The sequence below is a fragment of the Carassius carassius genome, chromosome 15 (assembly GCF_963082965.1).
Source record: "Carassius carassius chromosome 15, fCarCar2.1, whole genome shotgun sequence".
In the NCBI taxonomy this organism is placed as follows: domain Eukaryota; kingdom Metazoa; phylum Chordata; class Actinopteri; order Cypriniformes; family Cyprinidae; genus Carassius; species Carassius carassius.
This window is the reverse complement of record NC_081769.1, coordinates 30,326,672-30,351,331: the sequence shown is the minus strand read 5'-3', so window position 1 is coordinate 30,351,331 and position 24,660 is coordinate 30,326,672. Positions and strand designations below refer to the sequence as shown.

The 24,660-nt window shown below is 40.8% G+C and overlaps 1 protein-coding gene across 10 annotated transcripts in view; it reads right to left on the bottom strand.

The window, feature by feature from the left end:
* LOC132158852 (ras/Rap GTPase-activating protein SynGAP-like) overlaps positions 1-24,660 on the bottom strand; it is a 124,809-nt gene that overhangs the window by 54,772 nt on the left and 45,377 nt on the right. The window contains exon 1 of one of the 10 annotated variants that reach the window (XM_059568457.1): positions 15,399-16,784. The exons of 8 other annotated variants lie outside the window; for them this stretch is intronic. The gene's annotated coding sequence lies outside the window, so the exon portion shown is untranslated. Of the gene's footprint in view, positions 1-15,398; positions 16,785-24,660 lie in introns of those variants that run through there. One more of the 10 variants, XM_059568459.1, reaches the window with a different exon arrangement.

Below are 24,660 nucleotides of genomic sequence, written 5' to 3'. Positions count from 1 at the left end.
TCAAAACTCAGGCAATTTGATAATACCTAGAATATCAACATCAACTGCGGGTGGCAGATCCTTTTGCTATTTGGCACCTAAACTCTGGAATAACCTACCTAACATTGTTCGGGAGGCAGACATACTCTTGCAGTTTAAATCTAGATTAAAGACCCATCTCTTTAACCTAGCTTACACATAACATACTAATATGCTTTTAATATCCAAATATCCAATATCCAAATCCGATTTTTAGGCTGCATTAATAATGGAAAACCGGAACCGGAAACACTTCCCATAACACCCTATGTACTTGCTACACCATTAGAAGAATGGCATCTACGCTTATATTTGTCTGTTTCTCTCTTATTCCGAGGTCACCGTAGCCACCAGATCCAGTCTGTATCCAGATCAGAGGGTCACTGCAGTCACCCGGATCAGCACCTAGAAAGGTTCGCTATTGCCCTGAAAGACAGCGGAGACCAGGACAACTAGAGCCCCAGATACAGATCCTCTGTAAAGACCTTGTCTCAAGACCACAGGAAACAGATGATTCTTCTGCACATTCTGACTTTGCTGCAGCCTGGAATTGAACTACTGGTTTCGTCTGGTCAGAGGAGAACTGGCCCCCCAACTGAGCTTGGTTTCTCCCAAGGTTTTTTTCTCCATTCTGTCACCGATGGAGTTTCGGTTCCTTGCCGCTGTCGCCTCTGGCTTGCCTAGTTGGGGTCACTTCATCTACAGCGATATCGTTGACTTGATTGCAAATAAATGCACAGACACTATTTAACTGAACAGAGATGACATCACTGAATTCAATGATGAACTGCCTTTAACTATCATTTTGCAGTATTGACACACTGTTTTCCTAATGAATGTTGTTCAGTTGCTTTGACGCAATGTATTTCGTTTAAAGCGCTATATAAATAAAGGTTACTTGACTTGACTTGCTGAATAAAAGTATTAATAAAAAAAATCTAACTTTTGAATGATATGAAGAAGGGTTGGACCCACTTTTGCCTTCAGAACTGCCTTAATTCTTCATGGCATAGATTCAACAAGGTGTTGGAAATATTCCTCAGAGATTTTGGTCCATATTGACATGATAGCATCACGCAGTTGATGCTGATTTGTTGGCTGCACATCCATGATGCGAATCTCCTGTTCCACCACATCCCAAAGCTGCTCTACTGGACTGAGATCTGATGACTGTGGAGGCCATTTGAGTAAAGTGAACTCATTGTCATGTTCAAGAAACCAGTCTGAGATGATTTAAGCTTTGTGACATGGTGCATTATCCTGCTGGAAGTAGCCATCAGAAGATGTGTACACAGTAGTCATAAAGAGATGGACATGGTCAGCAACAATACTCAGGTAGGCTGCGGTGTTTAAAATATGCTCAGCTGGTAATAAGGGGCCCAAAGTGTGTCAAGAAAATATCCCCCACACCATTACACCACCTCCAGCTTGAACCGTTGAGACAAGGCAGGATGGATCCATGTTTTCATGTTCTTTACACCAAATTCTGACCCTACCATCTGAAACTGAATTCTGACCCATGCCATCTGGGGAAAGTTGTAGCCTAATGGTTAGAAAGTTGGACTCATTAACCAAAGGTTGGAGGTTTGAGTCTTGGTTCCGGCAGGGATTGTAGGTGAGGGGAGTGTACAGTGCTCTCTCCCACCTTCAATACCCCGACTGTGGTGCCTTTAAGCAAGGCACCGAACCCCCGACTGCTCCCTGGGCGCTGCAGCAAAAAAATGGCTGCCCCCTGCTCTGGGTGTGTGTTTACGGTGTTTGTGTGCAGTTTGGATGAGATAAATGCAGAGCACTAATTCCAAGTATGGGTCTCCATACTTGTCTACATGTCACTTCACTTTCATGTCACTGAATGTCGCAGCAGAAATCGAGCCTCATCAGACCAGGCAACATTTTTCCAATCTTCTATTGTCCGATTTTGGTGAGCCTGTGTGAATTGTAGCCTCTGTTTCCTGTTCTTAGCTGACAGAAGTGTCACCCGGTGTGGTCTTCTGCTGCTGTAGCCCATCTGCTTCAGGGTTCAATGTGTTGTTCGTTCAGAGATGGTATTCTGCATACCTTGGTTGTAACGTCTTGGTTACGTATGTAACCCTCATTCCCTGAAGGAGGGAATGGAGACGTTACGAATGGGATCTCGCCCGAGAGCCCAATCACCTTCGAGTGGTACAAAACGAGCCAATGGTACACGAAGTACCTTGGTCTGCGGGATTTGCATCGCGAGCTCCGCCCCGCAGAGTGGGTATATAAGGAGCAACGCGAGCAACTCGCATTCAAGACTTCACTGAGGAACCGAGCCAGTGACCCGGCCATTCAGCGGAACAGCAATGTGGCAAGGGGACGTAACGTCTCCCTTCCCTCCTTCAGGGAACGAGGGTTACATACATAACCAAGACGTTCCCTTTCAGTCGGTCACGTTCGACGTTACGAATGGGGTCCCTTACAAAACGCCGCATGGCTGTCTTCCAGCGACCTGTGTGAGTGATAGCACCCTGTCGTGTGGCCAGCACGAGTGAGGGCCCATAACTTACACAGAATTCTCTGGGTAGCATCTTCCAGCTGGACGTATGCTAGCAGGCTGCCTGCCCGTGGAAGGACTTACAGAAGGCAGGTATCCACCAAGGTGGTGATACATAAGAACTCTGAGGTACCCAGCCCGCAGGGTGGAAGTTTCAATGACAGAGCCGGCAAGGGGCTTGCCAAGGGAAAGACACATGCAGCGGAGAGACTTACTGTGGACATACACACGTGGGATTGCCCAGAAAAGGGGAATCACAACACATGGAGGCACCTAGTCCCACACAGGGCTGACCAAAGGGCATGTATGCAAGTGTTGGACATTAACAGTGCTGGAGGAACCCAGAGTTCTGACTGAGGAACTCACCTGAGGGGAATAGCGCACACATCAGTACTGGCCCGAAGGGGTGAGTACCCATGAGAACACGGGCTCTACACGGAGATTATAAAATCTCGCGAATGTGTTAGGTGTCGCCCAGCCCGCAGCTCTACAGATGTCTGTTAGTGAGGCGCCATACGCCAGTGCCCAGGAGGAAGCTACACTCCTAGTTGAGTGAGCTCTCACCCCTAGGGGGCATGGCAGGTCTTGAGCCTGATAAGCTAGGACAATAGCATCCACTATCCAATGGGATAACCTCTGCTTGGAGACAGCCTTTCCCTTCTGCTGGCCTCCGTAACAGACAAAGAGCTGCTCTGAGGTCCTAAGGCACTGAGTTCTGTCCAATGTAAGTGCGGAGCGCACGTACTGGACAGAGCAGTGCCAGGGCTGGGTCTGCCCCCTCCAGGGACAGCGCTTGCAAGTTCACCACCTGATCCCTAAAAGGAGTGGTGGGAACTTTGGGCACGTACCCAGGCCGGGGTCTCAAGATCACGTGAGAGTTAGCTGGCCCGAATTCCAGGCACGCTTCGTCAACTGAAAATGCCTGCAGGTCCCCGACCCTCTTCACCGGAGCCAAAGCCGTCAGGAGCGCAGTTTTCAAAGATAAAAACTTTAGCTCTACTGAGAGCAAGGGTTCGAAGGGAGCTCTCTGCAGTGCCGATAGAACCATTGCGAGGTCCCAAGAGGGGACTTGCTGAGGGCGAGGCGGATTGAGCCTCCTTGCTCCTCTCAGGAACCTGATGATCAGATCGTGCCTCCCAAGAGACTTACCTTCAACAGGGTCGTGGTGAGCCGAAATGGCGGCCACATAGACCATGAGGGTGGAAGGAGACAGCCTTCGTTCCAACCCCTCCTGAAGAAAGGAAAGCACTGACCCAATCGGACATTTCCAGGGGTCCTCACGCCGTGAAGAACACCAAGTGACGAAGAGGTTCCACTTCAAAGCATAGGTGTGTCTGGTGGACATGGCTCTAGCTGAAGTGATGGTAGCTAACACCTGAGGTGGCAAGGTACCTTAACCTTCCGTGACCCGTCCAGAACCCACACATATAGGTTCAACAGATCGGGACGTTGGTGCGAGAGGGTGCCCCGTCTTTGAGAAAGAAGGTCCTTCCTCAGAGGAATTGGCCAGGGAGGGGCTGTCGCGAGGAGTAAAAGTTCTGGGAACCAGGTCCGGCCGGGCCAGAAAGGCGCAACCATGAGGACCTGCTCCTCGTCCTCCCTGATCTTGCACAACGTCTGTGCAAGATGGTTCACTGGGGGAAACGCATACTTGCGCAGGCCCAGCGGCCAGCTGTGTGCCAGGGCGTCTGTGCCGAGCGTGCCCTCAGTCAGGGAGTAAAACAACTGGCAGTGGGACTTTTCTGGAGAGGCAAACAGGTCCACCTGAGCGTCTCCGAAGCGTTCCCAAATCAGCTGAACCAAATGGGGGTGGAGTCTCCATTCCCCAGGGCGAGACCACTGCCGTGAGAGCTCGTCGGCTGCACGATTGAGTCTGCCTGGATTGTGAATGGCACGAAGCGACCTCAGATGCTTGTGACTCCACAAGAAGAGATGGCGAGCGAGTTGCGACATGCGGCGACATGACAGTTGATGTACGCTACGGTCGCAGTGTTGTCCGAACGGACCATAAAGTGCTTGTCCTTCAGCAGGGCCCTGAAGCGGTGCAGAGCAAGACGTACTGCTAGCAAATGCTAGCAATTGACATGCCACTGAAGTCGGGGTCCTGTCCAGGAGAACGACGCAGCATGCCCGTTGCACATGGCACCCCAGCCCGTGGCAGAGGCATCTGTTGACACAACAACATGTCTGGACACAGGTTCTAGGGGCACGCCGGCCCGTAAAGACGCGGGGAGAAATGGCCAACCCGAATGGGAGAACCTTGTACTGTCTGCCCCTCGAAAGCAAACCGAAGAAATGTTCTGTGTCGAAGAAGAATGGAGACATGAAAGTACGCGTCATTCAGGTCGATCGCTGCAAACCAATCCATCAGACGAATGCGAAATTCGAAAATGCGCTTGTGCGTTAGCATCTTGAACGGGAGTCTGTGCAGAGCTCGGTTCAAGGCACGCAAGTCCAGGATTGGCCGTAACCCACTTGTTTTCTTGGGTACTATGAAGTAAGGGCTGTAAAAGCCGGACTTCATGTCGGCAGGAGGGACCGACTCTATGTAAAGGAAAACAGGTCAATTTAGCTCAAAGGGAATCATTTAAGATTTTAAAGGGAATTTGAACAGAATCACTGTTTCATGGCTGATCACTGAGACGCCCTGCGATTCACTGAACGAGCCGTTTAACATCAAATCTGCGCTGGATATTAATATCCAAATTATAGTGAAAACACTATCAATTAGCACAGTAACAAGATCGGCAGTTAAAGACATTAACTTGTAAGCACAAAACACAAGATACTTCTCTTTTCAATATGAATAAGGCTTTATTAGATAAATCTAAGACATATAAACTAATCTAACACATAAACGCACGCACTCACACATTCACACAAGTTGCAGGAAGATCGAAAGTTAAGGAAAGATGAGTTTAAGAGAATGGAAATATGGAATCCCAAGTTTACAGCAATAATTTAAATTGCATAGACATGAACAGCCATCAATCACTTAATCAACCCTCGCATTAAGTTTCTCAATGAGTTTAAAATTATATTAGATACACCAGCACAAATGTCTGAAGGTACATTGCCTGTGTAAAGTTGTCGCTGATTGGCTGGAAGTTCAGTAGTCACTGAAGTGACGTCTTGAGAAGGCCCGTGGTTGAGCGTTGGCTGAAAATGGAGTTGTGTGGCTGGTTGAAGTTGAACGGGCACCCGAGGTCAGGCGTCGGAGACTCGACGTTACAAAACTTAACTCAGAACACGAAACTCTCAAACGGAAAAGAAAAGAAGTAAAGTTTTACGAGACTATAGGTGGTGTTTCTTCTAATCGTGGCTAAGTAGCAGCAGGCGTGCAGGCTAAAGCAAGCTGGAACCGCGCTCAAAGAACAGTAATGACAAATAGCATGGCTAAAAGGTAAAGCTAAGAAGCAAAGCTAAAAGCTAAAAGCTGGCATGACTGATAGCAAAAGTAAGGCTAGAACTAAAAAGCAGACATGACTAATAGCAGAAGCCAAGCTAGAGACTAAAAGCTGGCATGACTAGTAGCAGGAGCAAAGCTAACAACTAAAAGCAAGATTTTATGGTGTCCTGGGTATTTAAACTGGCCTGTTGGCCACACCTCAAATGTTGTCTTGACCAATCAGATATTGTCTTGGCTCGGATAAATCATATGTTTATCTTACCAAGCATGTGGTCCGAATTTTCCCGCTCTTGTAGGGTATAATTTTGGACATGATTCTTATAACACGAATATGATACATTTGATAAATATTTGATTGTCAGGCCTAGTTCAAGCAAACAGTTTCCATCACAAACATACCAAACATGATTATGAATCCTTAAGTTATCCCATAGTTATTAAAAGACATACACAATAAGTGATTATAAAATGATAGTCAAATGTGTGGGTTACATATAAATGAATATGGAGTGAAGCGATGGACTGATTCATTTATAAGTCTTTTTGAGTTCATTCTGGTCCATATATATGTACAAAAGACAGTTTATTTGCCATTCTCTTGACAAAGACTTCTGTGGAGACCAGAGGTTCCCTTCCCCCTTAGGAATTTCAGTCTGGTTCTGTTAGGTGGGGGAAAGTCAATGGAAGTCTTTAACGCTCATGGGTTTACATGTGATGTCCAGCGTTGCATTTCAATTATGAACAACAAATTTGACAAATCTCTTCTCCGAATTGAAATTGTCAATAATTGTTCTAGTGGTGTTAATGTTGAAAGCTGTTCTGTGAAAGCTTTGGTTGGTTGGTTATCTTGCTTGGGACTTGTGGCACAGAATGTTTTATGACTTCCTGAGGAATTCGGCTCATGTTTCAAACACAGCCCTGATCGACTCTTTAATTTGTCTGGTTCGAGTCATTTCGGCTACATCTATCGCGCCCTTTGCCAGCGGGGTCGCGACCTCCGTGCGCATGACAGGGGCATCTTTGCCCACCATTGTCGCGGGAAGGCCTGGGGAGCTCTAGCCAGGCTCCCAGAAACCGAACCAGCGGGGTCAAGGGGACTACAGGCGTACCCACGGTGTGGCAGCGTGGTGGAGCAGACAGCCCCAGCATGGGAGGCATAGCGTCCCTTAGCGGAGGCGGAGTGCAGGCACTCGTCTGACTCCAAGTGGCAAAGAGGGCATGAGAAGGCGAAGCGTTCTCGAGCCGGCTTTGCATGGAAACTGGCAAGGGGAGAGGAGAACGAGAGTGGCGATGAAGCACGTCGCCAACTGTCGTTCGTGGCCTCTTTCGGGCAGTTAAAGGTGCATTCCATGAACTGATTACTTCCTGGTGCACTTCCGGGAAGAACGGAACCAGAGGGGGGTGCTGGCGATCCGCATGAGCAGCCCCCAGGAACCAATCATCCAGCCTCGAGCGTTTGGGACAGGGCGGAGGATTCCACTCAAGCCCGATGCTCTTTGCTGCCCGGGAAAGCACGGCCGTCAGCTCGGGATCGGACTCGGACAATGCTGGCACTCCCGAGGGAGGCAACGCAGTGAATCCTCATCTCCCGAGGACTCAAGCCCGTCTTGTGATGCGGCGATCGACATACGGTCCTCTTCGCGAGCCCCAAATGAGATCAGGAGCCTGAGAGGGTCCAGCAAACTCATCTGGAAACTCAACCGGCTGCGGTGTATGTGAGGGGGGTGTGAACCGAGGAGGTTTGCTCGTCGGGGAAGCCCACACAGTAACCCTCAGATCACCCTGGCCACCAGCCGAAGTAGCCCTCTTACTAGAAGAAGAGCTAGAACGGGGTGTGGCAGAGGGGACTCTATACCTTTTAAGGTAATCGAGTCTCGATCTCAACGCCGCGATGGTCATGTCCCCGCAATGAGAACATGAGCCATCCACGAATGCAGTCTCAGCGTGCTGGAAGCCCAGACACGTGACACAGCGATCGTGGCCATCACGAGGAGTGATGTATCGACCGCACCCAGAAACACACGGGCGAAATGACATCTTTAAAAAGAAGCAAATCGGCCCATATCTCTTTTGTGAAAGAAATTTGCTCTTTCAGAGGTGTTGAAGCGCTCAGGGGAACGCGGGAGCTGTCGCAGGAAACCCAGACGAACCGCCGAATTGCGCCGTCACACCAACACCAGTGACTTGCTTTTAGCACTCCGGTGAAAGCAGCACGCGATGTGCTCGGCTCCGAAGCGAAAGCTTGAATGCGAGTTGCTCGCGTTGCTCCTTATATACCCGCTCTGCGGGGCGGAGCTCGTGATGCAAATCCCGCAGACCAAGGTACTTTGTGTACCATTGGCTCGTTTTGTACCACTCGAAGGTGATTGGGCTCTCGGGCAAGATCCCATTCGTAATGGCGAATGTGACTGACTGAAAGGGAACGAGTGGTTATTTGAGTTACTGTTGCCTTTCAATCATCTCTAACCAGTCTGCCCATTCTCCTCTGACCTCTGACATTAACAAGGCATTTTCGTCCACACAACTGCCACTCACTGGATATTTTCTTTTTCTGACCATTCTCTGTAAACCCTAGAGATGGTTGTGCATGAAAATACCAGTAGATCAGCAGTTTTTGAAATACTCAGACCAGCCCGTCTGTCAACCATTCCACATTCATAGTCACTTAAATCCTGTTTCTTCCCCATTCTGATGCTCGGTTTGAACTTCAGCAAGTCGTCTTCGCCACATCTAGATGCTTAAATACACTGAGTTGCTGCCATGTGATCGGCTGATTAGCAACTGAACAGGTGTACTTAATAAAGTGGCCGGTGAGTGTGTGTGTGTGGGTGGATGGATATATATATATATATATATATATATATATATATATATATATACACATATATATATATATATATATATATATACATATATACATATACATATATATATATATATATATATATATACATATATATATATATATATATATATATATATATATATATATATATATATATATATATATATATATATATATATTCATAAACTAATACAAAATATGTAAAATACAGGTTCATGACCAGTAAGCAATATTTATAGCCAGTAAATGTTCACAATTAAACTGCTCTTTTGGCAGACGTGACAAAAGTAAATTTTTTGCCACGAAATTACACAAGCAGTAAGGAAAATGGCAAAACAATAAGAAATAAAACAGCCTAACTGCAGGCACAAGAGACAGGCACTTGCAAACAAAGTGCTTATTGACTGGTGTCCTTGAGTGAGTACCAGATACAGAAGCGCAGTCATTGGCAGAGCTGTAGACACGACTATTGCTCAGGAACGTTAAGTCATTAAAATAAGACCAACAGAAACAAATGAATGGACGGTTTAATGAACGTAGAACAGACTGAAAGAAGCAGTCCTCCACCATCAAGCCATCCGTCTCTCCTGCTTGCTGCTGTGATAACCCTCCCATAAATCTGAGTGTAAATACCCACCGTCTCTCCAGCCAATGCAATCTGTCTCTCTCTCTCAATCTCTGAAGCTCACACACACACACACACACTGACACAGCCATACAGTTCTCTCGCCTTGCACCCACGCAACTCTTTTACATAAATCAAACAGTGTATTTATCCATCTCTCTGTCTCGCTCTTTTTTTATCTGAGCATTTTCCTTCTCCTCACCTCTCACATTCATTCCCAGGCCATTCTCTGCACTTTCAATCTCATCACATTCTTCCGTCTCTTCCTGATCTTACACATCAGACCCCAAATCTCAAAATCTCTCCTCCTGATCTGATGTTCTCTCTCCTGATGCACAGCCTCGACTGAGCTGATTTTACAGTTCTTATTATATAATACGTCAGTTATAGTCAAACATATTTTACATACTGATTCATCTGAGGCCACTGTTCTTGATCATACTGTCTCTTGACTACAATCTTAAACTGGTTCTGTAATACTGTCAGAGGTGGAAAGTAACGAATTACATTTACTCGCGTTACTGTAATTGAGTAGCTTTTTTGTGTACTAATACTTTTTAAAGTAATTTTTTTAATCTGTAATTTTACTTTTACTTAAGTATATTTTGTTTGAAGTATTGTACTTCGCTACATTTTGAAACACATTAATTACTGAGTAAAAAAAAAAAAAGAAAAAAAAAAGAAAGAAAAAAAACGCTCCCTGGAAACTACGTCAGTAAATAATGGGCAGGAGGGCAAACTGGCGCTAAAATCACAAGAAAGATGCAGACGGACAAAACAGGCGTTAGTGGTGCAGACACCGCTGAAAACGAAACCCCGTCATATTCTGCAGTTGAACTCGAAGGAAATGAAGTGAACCCCTGGTCATATGAATGCTCTATTATGCAGTGTAAGCTGTACTTGCCTAGGAAGACCAAACTAGCAGCTTATAAAATCTCGACAAAACATCAACCCTGCGCAAGAATGTAGAGGTAAGCTAAATAATTGCATCGTTGCATTGGTGGTTAAAATGAAGCTTTGACATTTTAGCAAGAGGTTTTGCACAAATTAGCTAAAAAGACCGTGGTGAGGAGTGTGCTATTTTTGTTTTAATGATATGCGCGCGCATTTATAGTGCGTTCTTTCACTGTGTGATTCAGTCTCCTAAATGCATTTAGAATGATCACAAAATTGAAGATATAGGGGCAGAAAATTCACATATTTATATAATTTCATATATTAAATCAAAATCACACAAAGAATGCCGTCTTTTCCTCCAAATATCATCATGAATATATACATACATACATATATATAACAGTTCAGTAAACAAGTTAATTAAGAGACTTGCGTTTTAGACACCATATTGCCTTTTTAGCTCTAATTCTACAACAGAAAATAATTCCAAACACAGCCACCAAAGCACAGTTTTGCGTCTCTGAGCAACGTGACAGTGTTTCGTTCCTGAATGAATCAACCGTTTAAATGATTCGGTTCAATCGCAATGACTCACTTATTAACAGTGACTTGCTGACACATACTGGCCATTTTAATTTCACATTTAAAGTATCTTTTGATTTTTTTAAATAATTAATTTCTTATCATTTCAAATGAGTATTCAACATTTTATGTCTTGTATATCAAAACATTATTCATGCATTGGTAACTGCAGGTTAAATGCATTCTTGTCCTGCACTAAACAGTGTAATACATCTAAATGCCACTTCCAATGAATCTTCTGCATTTCCTCTGCATTAAATACTGTTGATACTGATTTGCCTGGTAACAGCCCAAATGTTTTATTATTCTAAATAACTGATTCCTTTAATCAAAAACAACTAGTTTGAGATTAATAGACTTATCCCAGGGGTGACAAACTCAGTTCCTGGAGGGCCGTAGCCCTGCAGAGTTTAGTTCTAACCCTGCTCCAGCACACATATCATGTAGTTTTCAAATAAACCTAAATGATTAGATTAGCTGGATCAGGTGTGTTTAATTAGGGTTAAATCTAAACTGTGCAGGACTGTGGCCCTCCAGGAACTGAGTTTGACACCCTTGGCCTGCCCCATTTTGACTCCCTCCCACTGTTAAAATGTAACTAAGTATTTTTTACTCTGAGTAAAGTTTAAATGAGCTACTTTTTACTTTTACTTGAGTAGATTTTTAGACTGGTACTTTTACCTGTACTTAAGTAAAATTTCATTAATGTAATGGTACTTTTACTTGAGTAGAATATTTTTGTACTCTTTCCACCTCTGAATACTGTAAGCAAATAATTTCCAGGTTTGTGTGTGTGTGTGTGTGTGTGTGTGTGTGTGTGCCAGTGGGGACAGAACACCATAAAAATATGCAACAAGCATCAGAGTCGTTGCCATGACAATCAGCAAGTATCAGCTTTCACATGTGTGTAATTGCTTTGTGTTCAATTAAAACATAATTTTGTATCACGTATTCCACTTTACAGTCACAGCATAGATTATATTCTGTCTTGGGTTTGAGACTTAACAAAGTTAAAACATTTATACATTAAATATAAGGATACTTTCTGAATCCAACTAAACAGTAATAATAAATCAGAAAAGAAAATATACAATTCTTAAAAAAAGGAAATAAATATCTCTTATTATTATAAGTGTTGAAAGTGTTGTGCTATCAAATATTTATGATGAAAATATGCTACTTTTTTAAGTTTTGATGAATAGAAAGTTCAAAAAGACAACTTTTATTTGAAATATTAATGTTTTGTAACATTATAAAAGTCTTTATTCTCACTTTGATCAATTTACTGTGCTGTTACTGAATAAAAAAATATATTTATTTTCAAAAACACATCCTTAATCAACTTTCAGAAGTACACTAGCACTAAAACCCACAAAATGACATTATTAATGGAGTTATTGTATGAAAGAGGCCTTATGATCAGCATGTTATAAAGATGCTTTTCTATGACTACTGCAACACTTTGAAGAATTGTATAACTTTGTTTTTTATGATTTCACTGTTGAATTCAGAATTAATGCAATATTTTTTTTCAAACACTGTCCATTTTTTCTTTCTCAGAATTACTACAATAATATGAAACCAAAAAACTGTTAAGTGCAATGAGAATGTGAAACAGAAACACTAAGCCTATTTTTCCAACAATTCTCTTGAACACAGTGATGTATTGCCAGTAACTTAACTAATACCTGTAATGGATGCTGATTGGTCAATACAACATTTGTATGAGCTTCTTTCTTCAGCCAAAACAGTTGACAGTAGCCAATGACTTCCATAGTAGTTCCATAGTTTTTTTTCACATACTATGTACTATAAGTCAATGGCTACCGTCAACTGTTTACCAACATTTTTCAAAATATCTTGTTTTGTGTTGAACAGAAGAAAGCAGCTCATACAAGTTTGGAACAAGTAAATGATGACAGAAGTTTCATTTTTGGGCAAACTATCCATTTAAAGATTTAGCTTAATAAAATAATGTTTTATTGAAAACTTACATTACTAATCTTAATAAATAATAGCGATTATAGATATAAAAAAGCCCATAAAATAAAAAAGTATATATATTTTACACACACACACACACACATATATAATTCATTGTAATAAGTAAATATAAGAATGAAGTACTTTGCGTGCAATATGTCAGAGCAAGACAGTTTTAACAAATGATTCAGCAAATACATTTATTTAATTGCAAATCAATTTCTAGTTTCCGTTATGAATTTTCACATGGTGCGGAAATAAACTATAACTCACTTTAATGTGTCTGGGACAGAGAGAGCATTTAAAACACAAATTAATGTTCACGCCCTTTAAGAACCACAGGACTTAATGGACTGAACCTGATTGTAGGCCAGAGGTCACTATTCCTTTTAATTACGCCAAACTGAAAGCCAAAGTAAAGCGGGCTCGATATGTCCATTTATTTCAATTTCTCCCTCTGTCTTTTTTGATCCAAATCCAGGCTCTTTATTTGGTTGCCATAGCAACATTTTCTAGTACCTTACATTTGACTAACATGATGAAACACTGAAGTGATGGAACATAGACTTACACACATGTGAACACGTATGTCACTAAACGGTCGGATGGAAGAGATATGGCAAGTTGCATTTCAATAGAGTTCAAACGGGCACGGTCTGTTATCAAACACAATGATTGCTAAAATAAGCATCTCCAGCATAAGAGGACACATTTTCTATCACACAATAATGCACTTTAATATTTCTCCCAACATAGGTGTGTACAAGTACGTGCATGTGTGGGTGAGAGCATATGTGTGTGTGCGTGTATGTGCACTTTTTATTCTCAATGTAAATTTGATGTCAAGCTGAAAGCCAGAGCTGAAGTGTGTGGGTGGAAACAGCTTCAAGCTTCAGTCCCTTTGAGAGAGACAGAACGGAAGAGAGAGAGACAGCGAGAGGAGGGGGAGCAAACATGACAAAAAGTGAAACTAATGAAAAAAATTATAATAACTGCTCAACTTCTGATTGATATGCGTGGGGTTGGTGGCGGATCAATTTTTATGTCTAAATCGGATTTGTACTGCTGCACGGGGCTCAAACTAAACAAAGAAATGGAAACAATTTTATTTGAAACAAAGCCTTATTGAGTATTATTCTTAAAGTTGTAATTTTTCAGATGTTAATGTACTTTTCTTTCATCTCAGCTCAATATGCAGCTGTAAGTAATGGAACCACCAGTGCTGTAAATGATTCCTTTTGTCTGAATAGTATTAGTTCAGTATCAATGATTTAGTGATACTAATCATCTTTTGGTAATTGTGTGGTAATTTTGATATATAATTTTATTTTAAATTAAGTTCAGTTTAAGCTGTAGTTATTTTCATAAACTTAGTTAAACTAAATTAAAATGAAATGAAATAAATATTTCCTTTGCAACTGTCTGAAATAAAATAAATTTTTGTATCTTTAACTTATTTTATTTAAATTCATATAACAAACAATACCAGTTCTGGATACTGATTGGTCAACAAAACATTTTGTGTTATGCTGAAATACAAAATATGGTAGCCTTAGTTTATAGTATCTTCTAGCGTATGGATTGCCTTTTAAATAATTTAGCTTAGTAAAATAATATTTTACTGAAAACTTACATTATTAATATTAATATGAATAAAAAGATATATATTTTATATACAGTATATCAACCATATAAAGTTTAGTATTTTTAGTGCTTCAAGTTAAACTAAATGAAAACAAGAAATGTTGATTTTTTTTTTGTAACAAATAATAATCCTGGTGGCTACTTTAGAAAGCCTGTGATAGAGATATATACCAGCAGGGGTCTAAAAGAGTCAATCTAAACAGTAACACTGGCTCGACCAATGGTGTGACTTTGGAGGCGGGGCTATCAGATTGTTTGACAAATGGGAGTGTTTGGGAAACCTGTCAGACAGTCATTATCTGTCCAGTTTATTTGGTGCCTCTAATGGCACAAAAAATACACACTTCATGTTCAATAAAGAAGATTTATAAAAAGATCTTTAAGTGATTTTAGATCTTTTGAAACAGCCAAAGAAAAAAGCAATGCTTGTAAATCCTGGAGACAAATTGCCAAAGGACATAAGTACATTTCTTCCTTCTATTGTCATTTTCAAGGATTTTTCTCCAGCAGCAGTGGGTGTTTTTATAGCTACCCGACACTCTTTTCAGAGAAGCATCACGAAACAACCTTCCAAACAGTTCTACAGACTAAACCACAGATATGAATTAATCAAATTACTTAAGATCTATGCAGTATTACATAGTCAAAATGTAGTATAGTAAAAAGACTTGTAGTGTATTTCAGGAGCACAAAAAGCCCATTAGGTCAATTATTTGATATTACTAATAATTTTAATGCCTTTTCCCCCTAATTTAATCTTAAATAAAGTCAGCTTTTAAAAGTACTTGTCAATGTTTAAACTACTAAATAAATGATATGAACCTGTGTCTTCCGAGTTACAAAATCAAATAACCAACTGTAATGTGCAGGTTATTCCTACCTATAGCAGAATGCAACTGTAAGGGGCGGAATAAACAATCCCTTATTCCTCCTTAATTATTCCCGTCCAGGATCCAGAAGAGTAATCTCAAGCCACCAAGAAAGACAAATTGTCCAAACTGTCCATCTCCGCTCATAATCCAGTCTTTTTGTTTTTTGTTTTTTTGTTTTAAGTCACTTGCTTCTGTTTAAATTGTGAATGGTTATTTTCCCAAGGCAGGTCAAGAGTTCCTTTAAAGGTCAACAGAACGCTGAATCCCCACACCATGTTTGGTTGTAATCATGTACTCTGCTCTCAAATCTGGCTTTGGTGACCACTAAACAAATCCAGAAAAACTTTTATTCTTGCCTTCTTTAAGTAATGTCATATGCATTGATGTACAACTCTGCAACATTTTGAGCTAATATGCCACAATTCTAATCTTTAAACGTAAATCTAGCTAGAAAAAAAAGGCATTTATGTATTAACTCTGGTTATTGCAATCAAAAATGTAGGATAAATATAATAGTAGTTTGCTTAGTTGAATACATATATTTTACTAATACTATACTTGTCTAAATGTCTAAATGTAGTATTTACCTACAAGAATAGTAAGAATTGATAAAAAAAAAATGAATATTTACAAACAACAATTCTAACAGTTATAGAGTGCAAACTGTTGAGTCTCATTTCTCCACTTGGTCTCGGTCACTCTCTCCAGCCCTGACAGCGGCTGTTCCTCAGCAGAGCGCCAGATGGAGAGCACCGGGTCCCGGCGATGTTCGCCGGCGTCTTTACGCACGACCCTGAACCGACGAGCCGCTTCCCTTCTGCCTTTACTGCGGTTACCAACACCAGATCTGCGGTGAATCTCTCTCATGTTTTACTTCAGCTATTTTAGGGTGTCGTTTACCGTTGCAATCGAGATGTCAATGTTTAAAACTCTCTATGGGAGAACTTTTCAGAGCATGCGCGCACATGACTAAGGCATTTATTCTAAGCTCACGCTTCCATAGGCAGTAAAGCACTGGCACTTGATGCGAGCTTGCGTGTGTGACGGAGCCAGATGTCTCCTCAGCTCCGCGCCAGCAACACTGACGCGCAAATCCTCCGAACGCACAGAGTTCAAACGTTCATTCTTGCACAAAACTGCTACGCATCAAAGCTCCGATTCAAACGGAAGGGTGATTTGCATGAGGACCTCCGAAAGCAATTCCAAAATGGAAATCCTTCGCTTGAGGAAAAGCTGGAAGTCTGTCTTGCTGTATTCCGGTTTGCTCGTTTCCAGGCATGCACTCAGGAATACCAGCAGCAAGGCTATGCATCCTTTTCTGCAACTGTCCTTTTCTTTACTGCGCTCTCTCTCACTCACTCGAGGAGAGGAGAAGAGGGGCTGAGCTGGACAGGGGGGTGGGGGATTTGATTTGATGGAGAGAACTTCATGTAAAAGCCTGGGGCAAACTCTCTCTCTCTTTCTCTCTGTTTCTTTCACTCTCTCTCGCACACAGACACACACACAGCTCTGGTGTGTGTGTGATGCTCGCAGGCAGCCGGTGAGTGTAGAGGGTTCTGTAGAGGCAGGTTATGTGGGAGGAATGTGTGTAATTACACAACTACACAAACTGAAGACAAATGACAATGTAAATTAAACACTGGGAGTGCGCGTACTTCGTGTTAGCGTTCACTGCTATCATTGCCTTTAATTCTGTTGTAGTTATAACTATAGTAGCAAAGATTTTTACATTCGATTTGGACCACAAGGGTGTTGTGGGTGGCTGGCGGAGCATTACGCAGTTGCCAAGGTGCTCTGAGTGGTTTTTATGTGTTGCTATGCGGTTGCCAGGGTGTTAAAAGAGCCCACCCTCAAGTTTCTGTGATATTCTGGCAGACTGATAGTCTGATCGCTTACAACAGTGAAAGTACAGCGCTCCTTAAAGGGAAAGATTACCCAAAAATGAAATTCTTGTCATCGTTTAATCCCATGTCGTTTTAAACTTGTATGATCTGTATGACAGATATTTAGATTTTGAGATAAAAACAAACTTTTGGGTGGACTATTCTTAATATATAAATGTACTTTATAAATCACTCAAGCCTTTGAACAGAGGTGTAAATACATACACAGGTATAGATTTTTCTAAATACATATTTCTATATTTTAAATGTGTTTCTACTTACACTGTATTTAATCAACTTTTAGAAGTAGCACTAAAACCTATAAAATGGTATTGCTGACAGGGTCTGCAACACATTACACCCACACTGCATGAAAGAGGCTTCTTGATGGATTTAATCAAGAATGGTCATTTTCAAACAAAGTGCTCTATGTAAATGAGCAGCGTGTTATAAAGACGTGTTTCCATGACGACTAAAGTTGAAGCATGGAGACCAGGCCGAGTCGGACAATCTCCAGTGGAGAGGTGTCTTAATGCTTGCAAAGACAGCTGGTGCACACCTCATACCCCAAGATGATTAGATATCCACCTCAAGGACGCCACGATTGATCCAGAATGGACGCGGCTAATGTATATTCCTCATTCAAGAGCCTGAGTGCATGTGCTTTTAATTAAAAGAACACTATAAGTGATCAAAGCCAATTTAAAAGCTGCCTGGCTATAGTGCCGAGTTTTATTAAAACTTACAGCAAAATTGAAGTTCCAAAGATGCACTCTTATTTCTATTTATCTCTTCCTCCCCTCTCTCTTTCATTTTTCCTTTCTCTCCAGCAGTCTGTCTGCTCTATAATTATTTCCATGGTTACCATCAGCGATCTTAGGCTAAGCTCAATGTACAAATGTCTCTTTTCTCTTTCACATTTTCTCTCAGCTCCTCAATTTGCCTGAATGTGTTCGTTAGCATACAATTACTCCCTTCTGAGATGTTTCCTCTTTTGAAGAAACAGCCTGTGGTGAAGAAAGATGTGAGAGGAGATCTCTTCAGTCGCTCGGTTGTTTCTAAGAGACAGCAATGATGTTAAACGTAGAGTCTGTCTACTTTGGTTTGAGTTTGAGATGTTGATTACTGGGGTCTTTTTCATTTCATTTTAATTTATTTTTCTCAGGACACAAATCTAATTAGCTAGGGACAAAAAAAGATAGTACAGAGAACACATCTAGAGACAGAAATGACTTTAAAGAGAGAACAAATTCTTGTCAAGTATACATATACAATAAAATATAAAATATTTCTTAGCAGATTCTCCCTATAGATCATCTGAACTACTGTCATATTGTGAAATATACTTGTAAAATAGATGAATAATAATAATAATCATTATTAATATTATATCTGTTATAAAATATTTTACAATTAAAAACTTTTTTATTTTATTACAACTGTTTATGATAAATACTAAATGTAATAATACATGTAAAATACATTTAATACTATAAACGTTAATAAATAATACATTTAAATAAAAGTATTTTATTGTTATGTATTACTAGTTAATATTTCTAATGGTTAAACTAAATAATGTCAGTAAATTTTGAACTTCACATTAATAAATTCTGTATGCTGTATAAGTATTGTTCGCAGTTACTAAAAATGTGGTAAAACTTTAGCTTAAAGATCAATTCTCAGTATTGACTAGTTGCTCATTAGCATGCAATACTAGCATACTGGCTGTTTATTATAAAGCATATTAATGCCTCATTCTGCATGATCATATTCTAGATACCTTAATCCTAACCCAAACCTAAACTTAACCCCTACCTTACTATTAATAAGCAGCAAATTAGGAGTTTATTGAGGCACATGTCTTAGTTAATAGCTAGAATTTGTCCACAAACTAATGTGTGACCACTAACAAATGAAGCCTTATTGTAAAGTGTTACCCTATTTTTATTTCTTACATTTTTTGAAGAAATAAAATACATTTAAAATAATTAGCTGAGACAAAGCAAATTCGTAACTGAGGACTCAATTTCGTCTCCTGCTTTGAAAGATCAACCTCTGAGAAATATGCAGTATAATTTGCCTGACGCATATAACCAGGTGATATGAATAAATGGAAGTGTTTTTCCAGGTTTGATGTGAGATGATTTCTTGTGTTGGTGGAATCATGGTAACCAGCAGTGAAGCGAGTGTAAGAGAGAACTCTACATCACTAGAGTTCATGAATAACGGTTCCACCCACCTCCCCAAGTTTACCACCTACTGGGATCAACACCAAACAGCAGCCGGGCAAGACGAACAAACATCGACACACACCACACAAACACTTACAGCACTGTGTGTGTCTCACTCGCTGAGAAATGAACAATTATACACAGAGGTTCACATTTTATTGCTCTGAGACTGTGCTTATACATCTCAGGAGACTTAATGGAGTTCTCAGCTATATTAAGTACCTGCTTTGCCTCAGATGTTTCTCATTAAACTGATAGTCCACCTAAAAAAGAAAGAGATTCTGTTGTTTGCATCATTCTGTCATCTTTCTTCTCTTTGCAGAATGCATGCAAAAAACACTGGAGCTCATTAACTTCAATTATAAGAAAGAAAGAAAGAAAGAAACATTATGAAATTTCACAAAATATGGGGTGTCTAAAAAATTTTTTTGGGGGGGGGTGATAAACTATCGCTTAAAAATCTAAAAAAAATATGAACTATATGAAAAAAATGAACTATAATATATTTTATCAGTTTATGTGCAGGTCATGTGACCATTAAGTGACATCTCAGAACCCTGAACACTGAAAATCTCAGGGGTACAATGGTTAAAAATTTTATAAGTAAGAAAGAAAGAAATTCAAATAGTCCTGAAAAAAGGAATGCATATATATATATATATATATATATATAAAAAAAATGATCAGCAAATATATTGATAAAAAGCAGCACAACTGTTTTCAACACTGATGATAATAAAAATAAACTTTTTTTGGGCACCAAATCATCATACCAGAATTATTTCTGAAGAATCATGTGACATTAAAGATTCATCACAGGAATACAAATCCAAATAGAAAAATTTCATTTTAAATTGTAATAAAACATTTCAAAATATTACTGTTTTTACTGTACATTTGATTGGTGAGCCTTGGTGAGCAGAAAAGATTATTGAAATAAAAGGGCAATTCAAGTAAAATAAAGACAACAAGACAAGACAAAAAGATTTGGGAATCCCTCACTTAATGCAAATAAAATAAAATAAAATAATACAAGACTACAAAGCAAAAAAAAAATAAAAAATAAAAATAAAATCCAATAGAAGTACAGTACAGAAAAGTATAAATAAAAAAAAAAAAGTTACATGAACTTATTAAAATTGACCATTTAGCTGACTTGCTGTCCACTAGTGAATCTGAGCATAGTTCGCGAAGATTGCTAAGGTCTTTTTCTCAGGAGAGTCTCCATTTGCTCTAAGAGAACCAATTAAGATATTAAAAAGATCTTCAATTTCTTTCATATGCACAGACAGCAACTGCTGCTCAAGTTTGTTAGCATCAACGCTCCTTCAGCTGTTAGAGCTGATGCAGAAACCCAGAGCCCACACACACTGTTCATATGGAGACTACATTCATGCATCAAACATTCTGTGTTCTTTCTTCCTCCACCCTGTCATGGTTGCACCACTAATGTAATCTCTTTCTCTGTGAAAAGGTGCATTGCTGGATTATGTAACAAGCCTTTTTTTCCCTGGCTAATCTGACATGACTGCATTTGCTACTTGTTTTGAATCCTAGCAAACAAGCCCTGCAAAATGCCAAAAGGGACAAGTAAGCAACTAAACACCTCGGCCAGTTTTATTACTGCTCTCAAAGGCCCCTTTTTTATGTCAGTCCAGCCCTCGTGCATCTTCGGACACGAATTGAACTCCCTACTGAAGCCATCGCTCCGAGGGAGAAGGAATCGAATGCTTACATGACCAGAATGAATTCCTGCGAGGATGTTTGGCCAAAGAGAGACCAGTACTTGACCTTTGCTAAGCCACACGCAGAGGACATTATTACTCCTGACATTTGCACATATTTCTTTGTGGTTTTTATGCCTGCGACTGTGACCGTCATTTGAAATCAGTTCAAGACAGACGAAATGATAATGAAGATGATGACAGGCATTACAATGGCTGCTAAAATGAAACTACTTGACATAAGCGACAACTGATTTGAAGCACCTGAAAGAGACAACTCTCCTATAACTCTAAAAAAATCGACTTTTATATACTCAATAACCAGATAAATGGAAGATATTTAAGCAAACTTGTAAGCATACTGAAATTTAGACCTGCAGCATGATTACTAGTGCGATATTGCTTTTAAATAATGAATCATGAATTACTGAATCATCCCAGAGCAACACAGTAGTCGTGTTACTGAATGAACCAGTGATTTGAATAATTCAGATGCATGAATGATTAAATAAATTGATTTAAAAAAACAGTTACATGTTTTATTCCTACATAAAAAATAAACGCTTATAAAAATATCAGCTCAGCAAATGATTCATGAATCACTCATAAGTGAATGTACTTCAATTCTGTTTTTGAATTAATCAGATGAGTGAACGATTGAACGAATCACTCTTAAATGAATAATCCTTAATTAATCTGTTTTTGATTGAATCAGATAAGTGAAAGAATTAATGAATCACTCACTCATGAATGTTCCACAGTGAATCGGTTTTTGAATAAATTAGATGAGTGAATTATTTATTGACTCACTCACAAAGACAATAACGTGTTTTGTTTCTACATAAAGCAGTGTTTTGAACAAATCAGATGAGCAAATGATTTAGTGAATCACTTGTAAATGAATGATTCATGTTTGCTTGATTCTGTGTTTGCATGAATCAAATGAGTGAATGATTTTTTGAATCACTCACTGTCATGATCCGGTCACTGCACATCCGTTTATTCACCACACAGACTTTCACAGGACACAGTACACCCTGGACTTCATTTCCCATAAACCCCTGCCTAGGACAGTTACGTGTTTTGGTCCTGAATAAATCAGTGTTTTTGAACAAATCCGATATATAAATGATTTAATGAATCACTCAAATGAATGTTTTTGAGTGAATCAGAAGAGATCTGAAGAACCACAGTTATTTGTTCCTTGATGATTCAGGATTTTTAAACTAACTGAATGAACGAATGATTAATTGATTAATTTAATAACTCAATCACTTGTCGCCACCTATTTGTAACTATGTAACCTGCAAAAATTGTGAACTTTGTCTAAAGTTAAATATGAAAAAAGATATATATATATATATATATATATGTAATAATAAAAACTCTGTAATCTTCGGGAAGAAGGAGGCGGGAACCGGCGGACAATCAAATGAAAGACTTTAATAACAAAAAAAACACAAAACAGCGCATCAGCCCCTCGCGGACGACTGATGCGCACAAATAAAAACCAAAACATAAAATAAAGCCCAGGCCTGGTCCTCTCTCGTCCTTCACTGTCGTCGCTCCAGTTTTATATCCTTCCATCTCCTCTGTGGGACTCAAGACCGGTGGTGGGTCGCAGGTGTCGCTCATTTCCCAATCACTCCACCGGCCTCGCTCATTCCCACATCCCTCGGCCCCACCCCACTCGTCACATACCCCCATCGCCCCTCGCAGGCCGGGGGGTACTCCCGAGACTGCGCTCTACCCCCCCCTCCCTCCGGGGGGGGGACCGCTCACGGGGACCTGCGGGAACCTGGGGGTAGGACAGACGAGGCGAGAGAAAATGAGATGGAAGGAGGAGCGACAGAGACGAGAGAGGGGAGAGAGAAAAAAATAAATAAAAAAATTCCGGTTCCCAGACGCACTGCTGCACGGCCCTCCACCAGCTGGGTGATCTCCTCCTCGGTGCCTGGCGGTGGCACTGGATGGCCCTCGGCGGACGGCACGACACTCCTCCGCCGCCCGGTGGATGGCGATGGCTCCTCCGGTTTTGGGCAGCCGGCAGGAGTCCCCCGTTCCCTGCTCCCCCGAATACCTTCACGGAGGCAGCAGGCTCCGGCCCCCTGGCGAACGGCGCCGACTCCTCAGCTCCCTCACGGACGGCAGCCACCCCTCCACATCGCTGGCGGTCGGTAGCGAGCTCGCCTGTCCCCGGCAACTCATTCCAGCCCACCGCCTCGAGCGTCCATGGCGGCACACTCCTCGCCTGCTCGATGGCACCGCGGATTCACAAATGAAATTCATCAAATGAAAGACTTTAATAACAAAATAAATACAAAACACAAATAAAAACCAAAACATAAAATAAAGCCCAGGCCTGGTCCTCTCTCGTCCTTCACTTTCGTCGCTCCAGTTTTATATCCTTCCATCTCCTCTGTGGGACTCGAGACCGGTGGTGGGACGCAGGTGTCGCTCATTTCCCAATCACTCCACCGGCCTCGTTCGTTCCCACATCCCTCGGCCCCGCCCCACTCGTCACAATATATATATATGTTATACTTGCTTATCAGGCCCCTTGTTTGTATATCTCTGTACTACATCCCTTGACATTTTTCTGTAGTTTTTTATTTATTTATTTATTTCTTGTATATAGACATTGTATTGCATAATTACAATATTTGTAATTATTTGTGTCAATGTTTCGCCTTTAAATAAAAATCTATGAATCTAGGCTTTACAACATCATAATGTATTATGAAGATTCGCTGAATTATCCATTTATTAAATTATTAGTGTTTTTAAAGACTAACTTTAAGTGTTCATTAGATGACGACAAATGAGCATGCACAATTAAATATCTTTTTGTCAAATTTTATGTGAAAAAACGACTCCAGTATTGGCCATTGACCAATATAGTACAAATATATTGTTCCAGAGGATAAAAAAAACCCTTGTAACATTAAAACATGAAAGTAAACAGGCTTAAATTTGATTTTATGTTGACATTCAGGAATAAAGGTGACAGACAGGAAGCAGGTTTTATGTGACAGACGAGATAAGGCAGGATAAACAGACCAGCAGAAAACTGCCATCAGTCTGAGCAAGAGGAATGATGCTGAAATGAGGACGCACTTGAAGCGTGCACAGTGCCACCTGGCTAGGCCCTGCGCCAAGACTGTTGCGTAAACTGGAAGTGCCATGCATATGCACGTGTGAATACACAAATGCACACATGCATGTTCGGGAACATCAGTGGCCTTCCACTTGCAAACTTAATGATCGCACACAAACACAAGCAACTATACACACACAATTACTGTCACACGCATCCATAAATCTGTTCTGGCATGTCGCTTGACACCCGCAGAGATCGAGTGTGAGAGCGATTCTCGTGCAGCCTTTTGCACAGTGATTCTGAAGAAAGCAGATATAAGCGGCAAGCTG